Genomic DNA, 17,564 nt, shown 5'->3' with positions numbered 1-17,564 from the left:
GGGCTGTTGTGGAGGACCTGAACTGTTCCTAGTGCTGTTGTGGAGGACCTGAACTGTTGTTAGGGCTGTTGTGGAGGACCTGAACTGTTGTTAGTGCTGTTGTGGAGGACCTGAACTGTTCCTAGTGCTGTTGTGGAGGACCTGAACTGTTCCTAGTGCTGTTGTGGAGGACCTGAACTGTTGTCTAGTGGCTGTTGTGGAGGACCTGAACTGTTGTCTAGGGCTGTTGTGGAGGACCTGAACTGTCTAGGCTTTGTGGAGGACCTACTGTTAGGCTGTTGTGGAGGACCTGAACTGTTGTCTAGGGCTGTTGTGGAGGACCTGAACTGTTCCTAGTGCTGTTGTGGAGGACCTGAACTGTTCCTAGTGCTGTTGTGGAGGACCTGAACTGTACCTAGTGCTGTTGTGGAGGACCTGAACTGTACCTAGTGCTGTTGTGGAAGACCTGAACTGTACCTAGTGCTGTTGTGGAGGACCTGAACTGTACCTAGTGCTGTTGTGGAGGACCTGAACTGTTATTAGTGCTGTTGTGGAGGACCTGAACTGTTCCTAGTGCTGTTGTGGAGGACCTGAACTGTTCCTAGTGCTGTTGTGGAGGACCTGAACTGTACCTAGTGCTGTTGTGGAGGACCTGAACTGTACCTAGTGCTGTTGTGGAAGACCTGAACTGTACCTAGTGCTGTTGTGGAAGACCTGAACTGTTGTTAGGGCTGTTGTGGAGGACCTGAACTGTTGTTAGGGCTGTTGTGGAGGACCTGAACTGTTCCTAGTGCTGTTGTGGAGGACCTGAACTGTTGTTAGGGCTGTTGCGGAGGACCTGAACTGTTGTTAGGGCTGTTGTGGAGGACCTGAACTGTTCCTAGTGCTGTTGTGGAGGACCTGAATTGTTCCTAGTGCTGTTGTGGAGGACCTGAACTGTTCCTAGTGCTGTTGTGGAGGACCTGAACTGTTCCTAGTGCTGTTGTGGAGGACCTGAACTGTTCCTAGTGCTGTTGTGGAGGACCTGAACTGTTCCTAGTGCTGTTGTGGAGGACCTGAACTGTTCCTAGTGCTGTTGTGGAAGACCTGAACTGTTCCTAGTGCTGTTGTGGAAGACCTGAACTGTTCCTAGTGCTGTTGTGGAGGACCTGAACTGTTCCTAGTGCTGTTGTGGAGGACCTGAACTGTACCTAGTGCTGTTGTGGAGGACCTGAACTGTTCCTAGTGCTGTTGTGGAGGACCTGAACTGTACCTAGTGCTGTTGTGGAAGACCTGAACTGTTCCTAGTGCTGTTGTGGAGGACCTGAACTGTACCTAGTGCTGTTGTGGAGGACCTGAACTGTTCCTAGTGCTGTTGTGGAGGACCTGAACTGTTCCTAGTGCTGTTGTGGAGGACCTGAACTGTACCTAGTGCTGTTGTGGAGGACCTGAACTGTTCCTAGTGCTGTTGTGGAGGACCTGAACTGTTCCTAGTGCTGTTGTGGAAGACCTGAACTGTACCTAGTGCTGTTGTGGAAGACCTGAACTGTACCTAGTGCTGTTGTGGAAGACCTGAACTGTTGTTAGGGCTGTTGTGGAGGACCTGAACTGTTGTTAGGGCTGTTGTGGAGGACCTGAACTGTTCCTAGTGCTGTTGTGGAGGACCTGAACTGTTCCTAGTGCTGTTGTGGAGGACCTGAACTGTACCTAGTGCTGTTGTGGAGGACCTGAACTGTTCCTAGTGCTGTTGTGAAGGACCTGAACTGTTGTTAGGGCTGTTGTGGAGGACCTGAACTGTTCCTAGTGCTGTTGTGGAGGACCTGAACTGTTCCTAGTGCTGTTGTGGAGGACCTGAACTGTTCCTAGTGCTGTTGTAGAGGACCTGAACAGTACCTAGTGCTGTCGTGGAAGACCTGAACTGTTCCTAGTGCTGTTGTGGAGGACCTGAACTGTTCCTAGTGCTGTTGTGGAGGACCTGAACTGTTCCTAGTGCTGTTGTGGAGGACCTGAACTGTTCCTAGTGCTGTTGTGGAGGACCTGAACTGTACCTAGTGCTGTTGTGGAGGACCTGAACTGTTCCAAAAAGCTGTTGTGGAGGACCTGAACTGTTCCTAGTGCAGTTGTGGAGGACCTGAACTGTACCTAGTGCTGTTGTGGAAGACCTGAACTGTACCTAGTACTGTTGTGGAGGACCTGAACTGTACCTAGTGCTGTTGTGGAAGACCTGAACTGTACCTAGTGCTGTTGTGGAAGACCTGAACTGTTGTTAGGGCTGTTGTGGAGGACCTGAACTGTTGTTAGGGCTGTTGTGGAGGACCTGAACTGTTCCTAGTGCTGTTGTGGAGGACCTGAACTGTTGTTAGGGCTGTTGTGGAGGACCTGAACTGTTGTTAGGGCTGTTGTGGAGGACCTGAACTGTTCCTAGTGCTGTTGTGGAGGACCTGAATTGTTCCTAGTGCTGTTGTGGAGGACCTGAACTGTTCCTAGTGCTGTTGTGGAGGACCTGAACTGTTCCTAGTGCTGTTGTGGAGGACCTGAACTGTTCCTAGTGCTGTTGTGGAGGACCTGAACTGTTCCTAGTGCTGTTGTGGAGGACCTGAACTGTTCCTAGTGCTGTTGTGGAAGACCTGAACTGTTCCTAGTGCTGTTGTGGAGGACCTGAACTGTTTCCTAGTGCTGTTGTGGAGGACCTGAACTGTTCCTAGTGCTGTTGTGGAGGACCTGAACTGTACCTAGTGCTGTTGTGGAGGACCTGAACTGTTCCTAGTGCTGTTGTGGAGGACCTGAACTGTACCTAGTGCTGTTGTGGAAGACCTGAACTGTTCCTAGTGCTGTTGTGGAGGACCTGAACTGTTCCTAGTGCTGTTGTGGAGGACCTGAACTGTACCTAGTGCTGTTGTGGAGGACCTGAACTGTACCTAGTGCTGTTGTGGAGGACCTGAACTGTTCCTAGTGCTGTTGTGGAGGACCTGAACTGTTCCTAGTGCTGTTGTGGAGGACCTGAACTGTACCTAGTGCTGTTGTGGAGGACCTGAACTGTTCCTAGTGCTGTTGTGGAGGACCTGAACTGTTCCTAGTGCTGTTGTGGAAGACCTGAACTGTACCTAGTGCTGTTGTGGAAGACCTGAACTGTACCTAGTGCTGTTGTGGAAGACCTGAACTGTTGTTAGGGCTGTTGTGGAGGACCTGAACTGTTCCTAGTGCTGTTGTGGAGGACCTGAACTGTTCCTAGTGCTGTTGTGGAGGACCTGAACTGTACCTAGTGCTGTTGTGGAGGACCTGAACTGTTCCTAGTGCTGTTGTGGAGGACCTGAACTGTTGTTAGGGCTGTTGTGGAGGACCTGAACTGTTCCTAGTGCTGTTGTGGAGGACCTGAACTGTTCCTAGTGCTGTTGTGGAGGACCTGAACTGTTCCTAGTGCTGTTGTGGAGGACCTGAACTGTTCCTAGTGCTGTTGTGGAGGACCTGAACTGTTCCTAGTGCTGTTGTGGAGGACCTGAACTGTTCCTAGTGCTGTTGTAGAGGACCTGAACTGTACCTAGTGCTGTCGTGGAAGACCTGAACTGTTCCTAGTGCTGTTGTGGAGGACCTGAACTGTTCCTAGTGCTGTTGTGGAGGACCTAAACTGTTCCTAGTGCTGTTGTGGAGGACCTGAACTGTTCCAAAAAGCTGTTGTGGAGGACCTGAACTGTTCCTAGTGCAGTTGTGGAGGACCTGAACTGTACCTAGTGCTGTTGTGGAAGACCTGAACTGTACCTAGTACTGTTGTGGAGGACCTGAACTGTTCCTAGTGCTGTTGTGGAAGACCTGAACTGTTCCTAGTGCTGTTGTGGAGGACCTGAACTGTTCTTAGTGCTGTTGTGGAGGACCTGAACTGTTCCTAGTGCAGTTGTGGAGGACCTGAACTGTACCTAGTGCTGTTGTGGAAGACCTGAACTGTACCTAGTACTGTTGTGGAGGACCTGAACTGTTCCTAGTGCTGTTGTGGAGGACCTGAACTGTTCTTAGTGCTGTTGTGGAGGACCTGAACTGTTCCTAGTGCTGTTGTGGAGGACCTGAACTGTTCCTAGTGCTGTTGTGGAGGACCTGAACTGTTCCTAGTGCTGAACACAGGTGTTCATTGGTCAGTGGGGGGGGGGGGGGGGGTTCAGTTCATTGGTAAATAGGGTTCATTGGTCAGTGCTGTTGTGAAGGACCTGAATTCATCCCTATTACTTCTCAGCCTTTCTTTTCACTGCTCTCCCGAAATATCAACATTCCCATTCTGTCTGTGTCTGTCTGTCTGTCTGTCTGTCTGTCTGTCTGTCTGTCTCTCTCTCTCTCAACATCCAAGACATAACTTTTCTCCTTGAGAGCCTTCAACATACCAGCCAACTTTTCTCCCCACTCCCCTACCTTCTTCCCCCCCCGACACAAGACATGCGACGAACAAACACACATTAACATCTCTGATTTTCCCCAGAAAGAGATGGTAAACCCAGGTAGAATTCACAAAGGACACATCCAATCATCACCCGGCTGCGACTCCAACCCTCGTCATTAAAAACACTTCGCTAAACCCCTTTATAACGACCACGGACACCAAGTATGCCAGGCCCTCAGCGATATCACTCGAGAGATGACACTTCAGTGATGGCACTTAACGAGTGTTGGTGGATAAGGGTGATTTTTGAGGGGTATTTGAAGCCGAAGTCGACGTCGCGGCGGGGGATCCGAACATCCCAAGTTTCAAAAGACAAACGCGGTGCGCGGACCGGCTTCCGGTTGAAATTCAAAATATAAACGAAATGTGTGTGGCGCGCCGAGTCGACCCCACAACAGCTAACGATGACAAAACAAGCCCAAGGAGGGCGCCAACACCCTCCCCCCCCCCGTTCCCTCTCCACAATGGTGGTATATTCCTATTTATAATACCAATGGTGGTATTTGTGGCTGTGAGAGGGATAAGCTACATCTCCCGGGCCCCGCCTCTTAACTACCTCTTGTCCAACGACTTTCCAAGATCTTGTGGTTTATTGTATGTCCCCCTGAAGGTATTATGGAGTTATCCCCCAGCGCCACCTTCCCCAGGTCATTCCCCTGACTAATACTGTGGGGGAATGCTTCCTCGGGTCTTGCCACAGCCTCTCAACATTGACTAAGAGGATCACTAATCCAGCCGCCATTCCCCAGGTGGGGAAAGGGAGGGAAGGAGTTATCAGGGGGGAAAGCGCCAAGCCATTACGACTATATAGCACTTGGAAGGGGTCAGGATAAGGATTAGGGATGGGACGGGGGAAAGGAATGATGCCCAACCACTTGGACGGTCGGGGATTGAACACCGACCTGCATGAAGCGAGCAGGTGGGGAAAGATGAGAGTAACATCAGACTCGTAACCCACTACAATCTGTCCTATTGGCATCGTTTTCCACTCGCAATCTGGGAACCCGAGTTCGATTCCCGAATGGGACAAATGATTGAGCACGTTTCCTTTCACCTAATGGCTCTGTTCACCTAGCAGTAAATAGGTATCCGGGGGATTAGGCAATTGTTGAGCATTGCGTCTAGCGGAGGATCTGTAGATCAATCTTGTTCGGGGTCCTCGATACAAGCCGTAAGTACATACATTCACAGGCTTGCTGTCCCCCAGGAAAATGAATTATTAGGCTGTGAGCGACGCAAGAGACGCAGTCACCAATGCTGACCCACGGCGAGTGACCAACAGACTCACAACACCACACCCTCTCACAGCATCTGAACAATCATCACTCTACATGTTAACAATCATCATCAATCACAGTCTATCATCAGACAATCATCACTCTACATGTTAACAATCATCATCAATCACAGTCTATCATCAGACAATCATCAGTCTACATGTTAACAATCATCAGACAATCATCAGTCTACATGTTAACAATCATCATCAATCAGTCTATCATCAGACAATCATCAGTCTACATGTTAACAATCATCATCAATCACAGTCTATCATCTGAACAATCATCAGTCTACATGTTAACAATCATCAATCACAGTCTATCATCTGAACAATCATCAGTCTACATGTTAACAGCTCTAACGTCACGTGAGGGAACACTGAGGAGCACTGACAGTCAGACGTCCCTGATGGGTTGACCAAACAGCTGTCTGGTCCGGGACAACGGGGCCCTGGTCCGGGACAACAGGGGTTCCTGGTCCGGGACAACAGGGGTCCCTGGTCCGGGACAACAGGGGTCCCTGGTCCGAGACAACAGGGGTCCCTGGTCCGGGACAACAGCGGTCCCTGGTCCGGGACAACAGCGGTCCCTGGTCCGGGACAACAGGGGTCCCTGGTCCGGGACAACAGGGGTCCCTGGTCCGGGACAACAGGGGTCCCTGGTCCGGGACAACAGGGGTCCCTGGTCCGGGACAACAGGGGTCCCTGGTCCGGGACAACAGGGGTCCCCTGGTCCGGGACAACAGGGGGACCCTGGTCCGGGACAACAGGGGGGCCCTGGTCCGGGACAACAGGGGGGCCCTGGTCCTCGACAACAGGGGGGCCCTGGTCCTCGACAACAGGGGGGCCCTGGTCCGGGACAACAGGGGGGCCCTGGTCCGGGACAACAGGGGGCCCTGGTCCGGGACAACAGGGGGCCCTGGTCCGGGACAACAGGGGTCCCTGGTCCGGGACAACAGGGGTCCCTGGTCCGGGACAACAGGGGTCCCTGGTCCGGGACAACAGGGGTCCCTGGTCCGGGACAACAGGGGTCCCTGGTCCGGGACAACAGGGGTCCCTGGTCCGGGACAACAGGGGGCCCTGGTCCGGGACAACAGGGGGCCCTGGTCCGGGACAACAGGGGGCCCTGGTCCGGGACAACAGGGGTCCCTTGTCCGGGACAACAGGGGGGCCCTGGTCCGGGACAACAGGGGGGCCCTGGTCCGGGACAACAGGGGGGCCCTGGTCCGGGACAACAGGGGGGCCCTGGTCCAGGACAACAGGGGGGCCCTGGTCCGGGACAACAGGGGTCCCTGGTCCGGGACAACAGGGCCCTGGTCCGGGACAACAGGGGTCCCTGGTCCGGGACAACGGGGGGTCCCTGGTCCGGGACAACAGGGGTCCCTGGTCCGGGACAACAGGGGTCCCTGGTCCGGGACAACAGGGGTCCCTGGTCCGGGACAACAGGGGTCCCTGGTCCGGGACAACAGGGGTCCCTGGTCCGGGACAACAGGGGTCCCTGGTCCGGGACAACAGGGGTCCCTGGTCCGGGACAACAGGGGTCCCTGGTCCGGGACAACAGGGGTCCCTGGTCCGGGACAACAGGGGTCCCTGGTCCGGGACAACAGGGGTCCCTAGTCCGGGACAACAGGGGTCCCTAGTCCGGGACAACAGGGGTCCCTAGTCCGGGACAACAGGGGTCCCTGGTCCGGGACAACAGGGGTCCCTGGTGCGGGACAACAGGGGTCCCTGGTGCGGGACAACAGGGGTCCCTGGTCCGGGACAACAGGGGTCCCTGGTCCGGGACAACAGGGGTCCCTGGTCCGGGACAACAGGGGTCCCTGGTCCGGGACAGAATCTTCGGGCCACTCTTCAACTGGAAAAGTTTTGGAATTTGGATCAATGTAACCCAACACGACTATTATCCACAGAGGATATAACGCGTTGTTAGTCTATCTCCTGTCCTTTGGCCATAAGTAATACTGAACTGTCATCCAGGTCATCTGAGCATTGCTTTAATCCTAAGTCCGAAAAGCAAGTCTTCCAAGAGAAAAGCGAGTCTGACACTTATACGTCCGTGGCGGGTGGACGTCCGTGGCGGGGTGGACGTCCGTGGCGGGGTGGACGTCCGTGGTGGGGTGGACGTCCGTGGTGGGGTGGACGTCCGTGGTGGGGTGGACGTCCGTGGCGGGGTGGACGTCCGTGGCGGGGTGGACGTCTGTGGCTGGGTGGACGTCCGTGGCGGGGTAGACGTCCGTGGTGGGTGGACGTCCGTGGTGGGTGGACGTCCGTGGTGGGTGGACGTCCGATGTGGGTGGACGTCCGATGTGGGTGGACGTCCGATGTGGGTGGACGTCCGATGTGGGTGGACGTCCGATGTGGGTGGACGTCCGATGTGGGTGGACGTCCGATGTGGGTGGACGTCCGTGGTGGGGTGGCCGTCCGTGGTGGGGTGGACGTCCGTGGTGGGGTGGACGTCCGTGGTGGGGTGGACGTCCGTGGTGGGGTGGACGTCCGTGGTGGGGTGGACGTCCGTGGTGGGGTGGACGTCCGTGGTGGGGTGGACGTCCGTGGTGGGGTGGACGTCCATGGTGGGGTGGACGTCCGTGGTGGGGTGGACGTCCGTGGTGGGGTGGACGTCCGTGGTGGGGTGGACGTCCGTGGTGGGGTGGACGTCCGTGGTGGGGTGGACGTCCGTGGTGGGGTGGACGTCCGTGGCGGGGTGGACGTCCGTGGCGGGTGGACTCTCCTCCCCTCGTGCTCCACACTTACCCCTCCCCTCTTGCCCTTCCCTTAGTCCTCTCTCCTCCTTCCCCAAACTCCCCCTCCCCTTCCTGCCCTCCCCCCTCAATTAGCACCTTTCACAGCAATGAGCACTCCCCCCCCCCAAATTAGCACCAATTTTCATTTCCTAAAATATAATATGGAAAAATGAAACTAATTTGTGTTTAAAAAGAAACATTTGTTTTGATAAAAAATCTTCGGATATCTCAACGAATATTTCATACTGGACATAACATACTTAAACATAATTGAAACTGATAAAATCGGATGGGGTTCATATATGAATAAATAATATTATTCACTTATTCATTTAACTTATGATACGCTGACCAGCCTATGTCCGTCCCGTACCCCAGACCATTCACCCTACAAGTTTGAGCAAGACGAGCCCCAAGCGTCTGGCCTCCGACTTTGAACAAACTGACAGACATTCTCTCATGGTACAGATATATGAAGGAGGGATCGCCAGCTCCATGTTCATGCAACAGCAGAACAGTATAACAGTGGAACATGTCTGCGGTGTAGTTTAGCTGTTGATAACGAGAACTAACGTCTCCTGCTGGTGCTAACAATGGTCAGGTCAGGTGTGTTGAGGATAACTACGTCCCCAGGTAGGTTGTGGCCTTGCTACTCTACCTGGGATTACCAAGCTATATCAAACAACAAAGCAGGAGCTCACACGGCCAGCAACAGTTGTATGATGTCCGTCTAATTACCCAAAGCTTCCGAGCATTTAATAAGTAATGAAGAACTATGATATATTTACTCACTATAATGTTGGTGCTGAATGTAGTACATTAAAAAACATTTTTACTCTGAAATAATATAATTTTATAACGAAATTGGGTCCATCTAATTACCCGCAGCCACAACATTGTCGCTTGGATCGTCGACTTCCTGTGGCGTCACCTGCCACTTAGTTTCGTCTAATTTCGTTATAAAAAAATATTATTTCAGATTAAAAATAACTTATTTCATAGCCTATGCTGAAGACTACTCTAACCTTTACACTACGAAACGACATACTGCTACAAGTGGCTTTAATCACAAACTTTCAGCAATATCTACCTGGGGAAGGTGCAGGCAGGTCATACTGCAATAATACAAGTGTTTTATTCGTAGATACAAATAAAACAAGTTCCCACATGAAATTGTGCCACCAGTCTGTTGGATCTTGGCAACAGCACAGTCACACCTCTGAGGCGCTAATGTTCGCAGGTTGGGGCAGAGGTCAGGTCGTGTCAGGTGACCTTGCCCTCTGCTAACCTGATCGTCTCAAAGCTCTCCAAATGTACTCACTAGAAAGGAGACGAGAGAGATACCAAATAATATACACATGGAAAATACTGGAGGGCCAAGTCCCAAATCTACACAGTAAAATAACATACTGGAGTGAACGATATGGAAGAAAATGCAGAATAGAACCAGTGAAGAGCAGAGGTGCCATAGGCACAATCAGAGAACACTGTATAAACATCAGAGGTCCGCGGTTGTTCAACATCCTCCCAGCGAGCATAAGAAATATTGACGGAACAACCGTGGACATCTTCAAGAGGAAACTAGATAGTTTTCATCAAGAAGTGCCGGACCAACCAGGCTGTGGTGGGTATGTGGGCCTGCGGGCCGCTCCAAGCAACAGCCTAGTGGAGCAAGCATTCACAAGTGGCCGGGCTTGGGTAGTAGAAGACCTTTCATAACTCCATCAAGCAGGTAACTGCAGACAGTGGTTGTGATCTTTCCAACAAACGAGCCACCTTGTTTGGTGAGAGTTTTTATGATTGTCGTCTAATACCAGTTCTTTCTGGCCTCAAAAGTCCTTTTTACCCACCTAGTTTGTTTTTTTTACCCACTTTTACACAGCAGGCTCAAACTGTACTTTAAGTTAAGAATGAACAAGTCTTATACAAAGTCTTGCATGATATTTGGCTGTAAAGGGGTCAATTGTGGCAGATTGTGAAACAAAATGGCGCCGGGGCAGACGGCGACATCCGGGAGTGTGTCGAGTGCAGCGACACACACCTCAAGCTCATATAACCCGAGAGATGAGTGATTAAAATATTTCTTCACATATGTAAAATGAAAATCAACAACCTCCATCAGCATGGGACCTATACTTACAAGTGAAGGTTTATACACAGAGGACGACAAAGAAATTAGTAAAATCCAAAAACTTTTTTTTTCTACCACACACGTGGCCACACATTTACAATGCTAACCAACATATGTACATTTTCTTCTGTCCTTCATGGACAGGGTGAGAGATCTGTTAAACATGAACAATCAACCACAGAAGGTGATTGTAGTGCTCTTAAAATGCTAAGTTTGTTAATAGCTCCCCAATGAAATGCATGAAAGCAAGATCCAGAAAGCTTTTTTTTTATGTAGGATATCCAAACCCCTGAAAATATAACTGATATCAACACGAATTTTGTAGGTTTTGAAAGTGATTGGCAACATACCCATGCACTCACCCAATAAAAAAATACAAAGTGCCAGTAGCACAAGCACTCAGTGTAGTGTGGAGAAATAGCTTGGACACTCAGGAGAGACCAGAAGAGTTTAGATCAATAGCTATAGCTCTTCTACATCTTCAACACAAGGGAGGGAGCAAAGCAGTGGCCAAGACCTATAGACCAGTTGTGACTAACGTCCCACATAATAAAAATCCTTGAGAGAGTTGTCAGGAGTCAGGTCACCAGTTTCATGGAGACCAATGACCTCCACAACCCAGGCCAACATGGATTTAGAGCAGGAAGATCATACCTCTCACAGCTACTTGACCACCATGACAAAAATTACTGACGCATTAGATCAACAACAGATTGATGAAGATTAAGCCACCCAAAAGGTGGCACGGGCATGAATAGCCCGTAAGTGGTGGCTCTTTGGAGCCATTACTAGTATCATTAGCCGATACTGGATGTCTGTGGAGATGCGACTGCACCCTACTGAGAGGTCGTGACCTCTCCAACAACAACAGAATGCAGGTGTATGTATAAACAGATGTAGAATTCCCGGACTTTGTAAGGCATTTGATAAATGTGACTATGGTGTGACAGTCCACACTGAGGTCAATAAGAGTAACAGGTAAAGTATGCCGAAGGATATTCACTTTTCTGTCGAACAGAACACAAAGAGTAACAGTTAGACAAATAAAATCGAGTCCGAGTATACTTAAAAGCTCTGTACCTCAAGGTACAGTCCTTGCACCACTGCTTTTCCTTATTCTCATATCAGATATAGACAAAAATACAAGTCACAGCTTCGTGTCATCCTTTGCAGACACAAAAATCAGCATGAAAAATGGCTTCTTTAGAAGACATTGATAAACTTCAACCTGATATACAGTTTTCGATTGGGCAGAAGAAAATAACACGATGTTTAACAGTGATAAATTCCAGGTTCTTAAGTACGGCAAAAATGAGGACCTTAAACATAATACAGGGTACAAAACACAATCAAATCTGCCCATAGTTGGAAAGCAACATGTAAATGATTTGGGAATAATGATGTCTGTATGTTTAGGGAGCATAACCAAGGAAATATTGCGTCAGCCAGAAACATGATAGGATGGATTACGAGAACTTTCAGTCTAAGGATCCCATCACAATGCTCATACTATTCAAATCAATTCTTCTGTCTCGTCTTGAGTACTGCTCAGTACTCACTCTCCCCTTCAGAGCAGGAGAGATTGCTGAAATAGAGGGAATACAGAGAACATATACGGCACGCATAGACAAGATAAAGCACCTAAACTATTGTGACCATAGCTCTCAAAATGTACTCAATGGAAAAGAGGCGAGAAAGGTATCAAATCATGGAAAACACAGAAGGGCCAGGTCCCAAATGTACACAACAAAATAATAGCATAATAGGGTGAACGATATGTAAGGATATGGAGAATAGAACCAGTGAAGAGTAGAGGTGTCATAGACACAATCAGGAATACTGTATCGACATCAGAGCTCCACGGTTGTTCAACATCCTCCAAGCAAGTATACGAAATAATGCCGGAACAAATGTGGAAATCTCCAAGGAAAAATTGGACAGTTTTCTGTAAGACGTGCCGGATGTACCAGGCTGTAGTGGATATGTGGGCCTCCGGGCCGCCCCAAGCAACAGCCTGATGGACCGAGGCACTCAAGTCAAGCCTGGCTCAGGGCCGGGGTTGGGGAGTAGAAGACCTCCCAGAACCCCATCCATGGAACAATCCATGGACAATACATATGAATGCCTAAAACTTTGAGCTTTGTGGTAAAGTTGACATTGTGAACGAAGTTTAGTACTTCAATGACTATGACGAGTCATGTGTTCAGCCCAGAACGTAACAATGTCAGGAAACTTGCAGCGCATCCCGTACCTTCTTGACAGCAGAGGTTGTAAAACTTTATATGAAGTACAAGTGTGCTTCTATGAATGCTCCCCCCCGCCATCCAAGAGAATGGCATGTTCAGTATGCACACCCCCCCCCCCCATCCAAGAGAATGGCATGTTCAGTATGCACCCCCCCCTCTCCTGGACTGCTTCTCCCATCATCATTCATTAGAATTTTGGTCAAGGCGGAGAATCGTGAGACAAGACCCATATATCTAGTACTGATCTGTTCTAGTTGGACTGGACTGATTAGCAGAACCTTCAACACAGGTAAGATGGTGGTGGACTTACTCGTATATATAACGTCAATGTTCTCAAAGTTCCCCCCTTCTGGCCCAGCTGTCCTATATATATATATATATATATATATATATATATATATATATATATATATATATATATATATATATATATATAATCTATTAAGAATCTATTCGCTCTATCTTTATAAGAATAGAGCGACCTACCATGAACACCCAAATCACGGAACTATTTACTCTACCCACCATGAGAGTAAGGACAAGACAAGAACATATCGATGCCAACACAGAAGACAATGTCCAACATAACAGGCCAATTACACTGGATTAATCTTTGTGTTTAGATAGGAGATGCCTCGTATGGGCCAATAAGCCTTCTGCAGCCCCTATGTTTATCCCTTATGTATCCCCCCATGTTTTCACCTTCATTGTATTATCACCTGACCTAATGCGGGTATAAAATCAACTAGTATTGTAAGATCTGTTCACTTGAGAATGAACCATGGAGGTTCGAAACGTCGTGCAAATTATACAAATAAGTGTAATACACTCTATAGTAAATCACTTCTTTTCTTCACCTTAAAAGTACGAAAATGAGTTTTGGAGAACTCCTATTTCAATTAAGCCCTGATGCTAAGAAAATAGTTAGAGGGATAGAAGCCCTAAACCAGAAAATAATAAATACAGAATATGCGGTCATATTCAATGAAACATGTTTGAAAGAAAACCTGCTGCCAGTATACACCAATATATATATATATATATATATATATATATATATATATATATATATATATATATATATATATATATATATATATATATATATATATATATATATATAGGACAGAAGGTGGTATATAGTATATACTACCACCTGTCCGATGGTTGAGCTGAGCGCCTTGTGTTGTATATAGTATATACAACACAAGACGCTCAGCCATCAAGAGCTTCATGCAAGTAATGGCTTTCTCAAGAACACTGGTCATCACCGATCATTCACTCTTACGCTGACAAGCACCTGTAACTTGTTCACTCACTGTGGTGACAGCCCGGATGACAAAGCAACGGAGCATATGAAGGCTCTGGCACACAGCTGGTGCCTGGCGTATCCCGTTCCTTATATGATGGGTACCATTAAAGTCTGTGTATTAGTAATTGATTAAAAAAAATCATCTTACTAGGAACATCAACGACATTCCTTGCGAACTTTGTTTAGAAAATGAGAAGGGTAGAGAGGGAGAGGAATAAGGAGGCTCAGGGAGGGATAGGGGGGAGAGAAGAGAGGGAGGGAGAGAAGAGAGGGGGGGAGAGAAGAGAGGGAGGGAGAGAAGAGAGGGAGGGAGAGAGGGAAGGAGAAAGAAAAATGGGGACGGAGAGAGAGAGCTGGTATTATCAGGGGAGGGCGCTAAGCCATTACGACTATATAGCACTGGGAAGGGGTCAGGATAAGGATTTGAGATGAGAAGTGAAGAAATGGTGCCCGACCATTTTGGACGGTCGGGGATTGAACGCCGACCTGCATGAAGCGAGATCGTCGCTCTACCGTCCAGCCGTGTGTGCTTGTTTTTGTTTTTTTATATGTATATGAACAGTTAGAATTAACAAAAACAAAAACAAGTACACACGACTGGCCATACAGCCACAGGGACACCAGGACTCCAATGACCCTAAACAGACACATGACTTGGACGGACAGACAGACAGACAGACACAGACAGACAGACGTGACGGGGAAGCGCCCGTCTGGACGGGTCCGTGTGTGGTAATAATCTACATGCCCCAGGCTCCTACTGGCCGAACTTACATGCAAAAATGTTAGTGAACAAAGTTAGTCTCGTTTCTGGCCCTCCTTTCACTAAGTTAGTCCACTCCTGTCCGAGGCCGGGCGCCTGGTGTATTGGGGGAGGGGGGGGGGGCGGAGGTGTACAGGGGGGGTGAGGTGGGGGCAGGAGGAATTGAGGGGGGTTAGGTGGGGGCCGGAGATGTTGAGAGGGGGGGGGGGGGATAGAGGTGGAGCAATCGCTTGAGTTGTGATGTGGAGTGATGGGAGGTGGGGGGCTTGGAGTAGTGGGGGCGTGTTGTGGGAGTCCAGCAGGTGATCTCCAGCGAGTGTGTTTCGGGGTGTGGGGACCGGGGGGCTGGTGGTGGTGGGCGGGGGCAGGGGGGCTGGTGGTGGTGGGGGGGCAGGGGGGCTGGTGGTGGTGGGGGGGGCAGGGGGGCTGGTGGTGGTGGGGGGGGGCAGGGGGGCTGGTGGTGGTGGGGGGCAAGGGGGGGGCTCGTGGTGGTGGGGGGCAGGGGGGGGCTCGTGGTGGTGGTGGGGGGCAGGGGGGACTCGTGGTGGTGGTGGGGGGCAGGGGGGACTCGTGGTGGTGGTGGGGGGCAGGGGGGGACTCGTGGTGCGGGTGGGGGCCGGGGAGGTGGTGAGTAATTTAAGTCAACCATCTGAGGGAGGAAAGATAAGATATTTACTGATAAAACTTACAAGCACCCCGGAGGTGACCAGGTCAACGATGGAGGAACAATTATAGTCAGGTGAATCCTTCCACACAAAAATATCATGGAAATGTTTTAAGGAAACTTTCAGGCTATTGAACGCCGAGCGACCAGATGAACATCTTGACTGGAACATTGGCCAGATTCACGAAGCAGTTACGTAAGTACTTACGAACGTGTACTTCTTTTCTCATTCTTTGACGACTTTGGTTACATTTATTTCACAGTTTTCAAGTATGAAAACTCCCAATGAATAGTTGTTATTGTTATAAACAGCCTCCTGATGCTTCGGAGCTCATTAACTGTTTAATAATTGTAAACAAAGCCGCCAAAGATTGAGGAAAGATGTACAGGTTCGTAAGTGCTTGCGTAACTGCTCGTGAATCTGGCCCCATGTTACTAACCACCAAGACGACCTCACTTTACCATGGCCGACATCATGAAACTCGTCACAAGGAAAAGATTTCCTTGTTTTCTGTGCTCAGAATGAAGCACACACACACAGCCCTGAGACATGGCAGGAACAGCCTCGTAGGTGATGTCATTCACACTATGATAAAGCACAGAAATATAATCCATCTGGACCCCTGATTTCCCAACTGACGTCAGACGAGGACATAGCGGCTCACCAGACATCATTTAGACACGCTCCACTTCCCAGCCATGAGCGTAGCACCAGGCCCAGCAAGCACAAGCGACCACCTAACCATAATGCTGACTTTATCAACAAACACAATACAGAAACCTTACCTTCCAAGACTCCAATATGCAAAAACAGACTGGCAGCCATTTAACAAAAACAAAACAACAAATTATTTACCGTCACAGACTTCAGAGGGAAGGAAACGTCGAGCATAAACACAGAACTAAATAAATGGGTAAATTTCGTAGAAAAATGCCTGAACGCAACACATCTTCACAACTAGCGTCATAACTCTCCCACAACTTCAGCCACTGAGGCACTCACAACACACCACATACACCAGTCGTCTACAACACACAACGGATGGACTGATGAGCGCAAACGACTACAACGGGAACTTCAAGATGAGCTGCAAGATTTATGCAAAACAAAATACACGAAAAAATGGTATGATCTACTAAGCCAAATGTCAACAGATGCCATAAAGCCAAGAAAGTTGTGGCAACGAGTAAGAGACGTGACGGGAGCCTCGACCAAGGCACCACCGCACGTCTGAGACACCTCAGGAAATAAACTACATGAAGACAGAAAACAAAAACATAAATCAGGAAGTATTGGGAACACTATTGTCCCATCACAAAGAACAATTACAAGTCACGTGGAGAACATGTACGCAACTTAACTACCAACGCAAACAATAGACTTTAACTTCCTTTTGTCCGGTCGTGATGGTCAAGTGGATTAAGGCGTCCTGGGCAGGTCCCTCTATGTGGCCCTCAACAACACTGTTGAGTTAACAGCAATCCTAATGAGTGCCACCTTATGAACTATAACCATCGAGGTGGTCCAACAAACAATTAGAGGTGAACATAAGCATTAGCAAAAGAAACTGGTATTGACAAACCTCCCAGTAACGGCAATCCATCAACGCGAGTACTCAATGTAGCTCCGGCATCTGGACCAATCCCCGCCTGCCTCACCTCCCACTACCACACTAATCACTAAGCCGGGTCAACTACCAACACAAACAGCCAATTACACGCCATTTTCCTTATTCCTGATTCCAGGTAAAATAGTCGATAAATCATCAACCAGAGACTGGTGAAGCAGATGAAAGTGGAACAATCAGGATCCAGAAGCAATAGAGGGGCCCATAGAATGGCCCATAGAAGGGCCTACAGAGGGCGCATGCAGCTGTAGCCCTGATCTATGAACATGCAGCCATTGCCTGGCCGAAAAAGAGCAATGTAATGTTTTACTCAGAGATGCGTGGAAACCTTTCGACAAAGTGGCACACAGGCCTAAAATACATTATATCTGAGCTAGGGGCTTCCGCGGATGGTCTGCCGCACTATGTAGCTTCACAGA

General features: G+C 49.3%; 1 protein-coding gene across 1 annotated transcript in view; it reads left to right on the top strand.

The window, feature by feature from the left end:
* Positions 1-17,564, top strand: part of LOC123766342 (protein-L-histidine N-pros-methyltransferase) — a 414,422-nt gene that overhangs the window by 127,282 nt on the left and 269,576 nt on the right. The window lies entirely within an intron of this gene.

This window comes from Procambarus clarkii, chromosome 9 (assembly GCF_040958095.1).
Source record: "Procambarus clarkii isolate CNS0578487 chromosome 9, FALCON_Pclarkii_2.0, whole genome shotgun sequence".
In the NCBI taxonomy this organism is placed as follows: Eukaryota; Metazoa; Arthropoda; class Malacostraca; order Decapoda; family Cambaridae; genus Procambarus; species Procambarus clarkii.
This window is presented reverse-complemented; position numbering and strand designations above follow the sequence as displayed.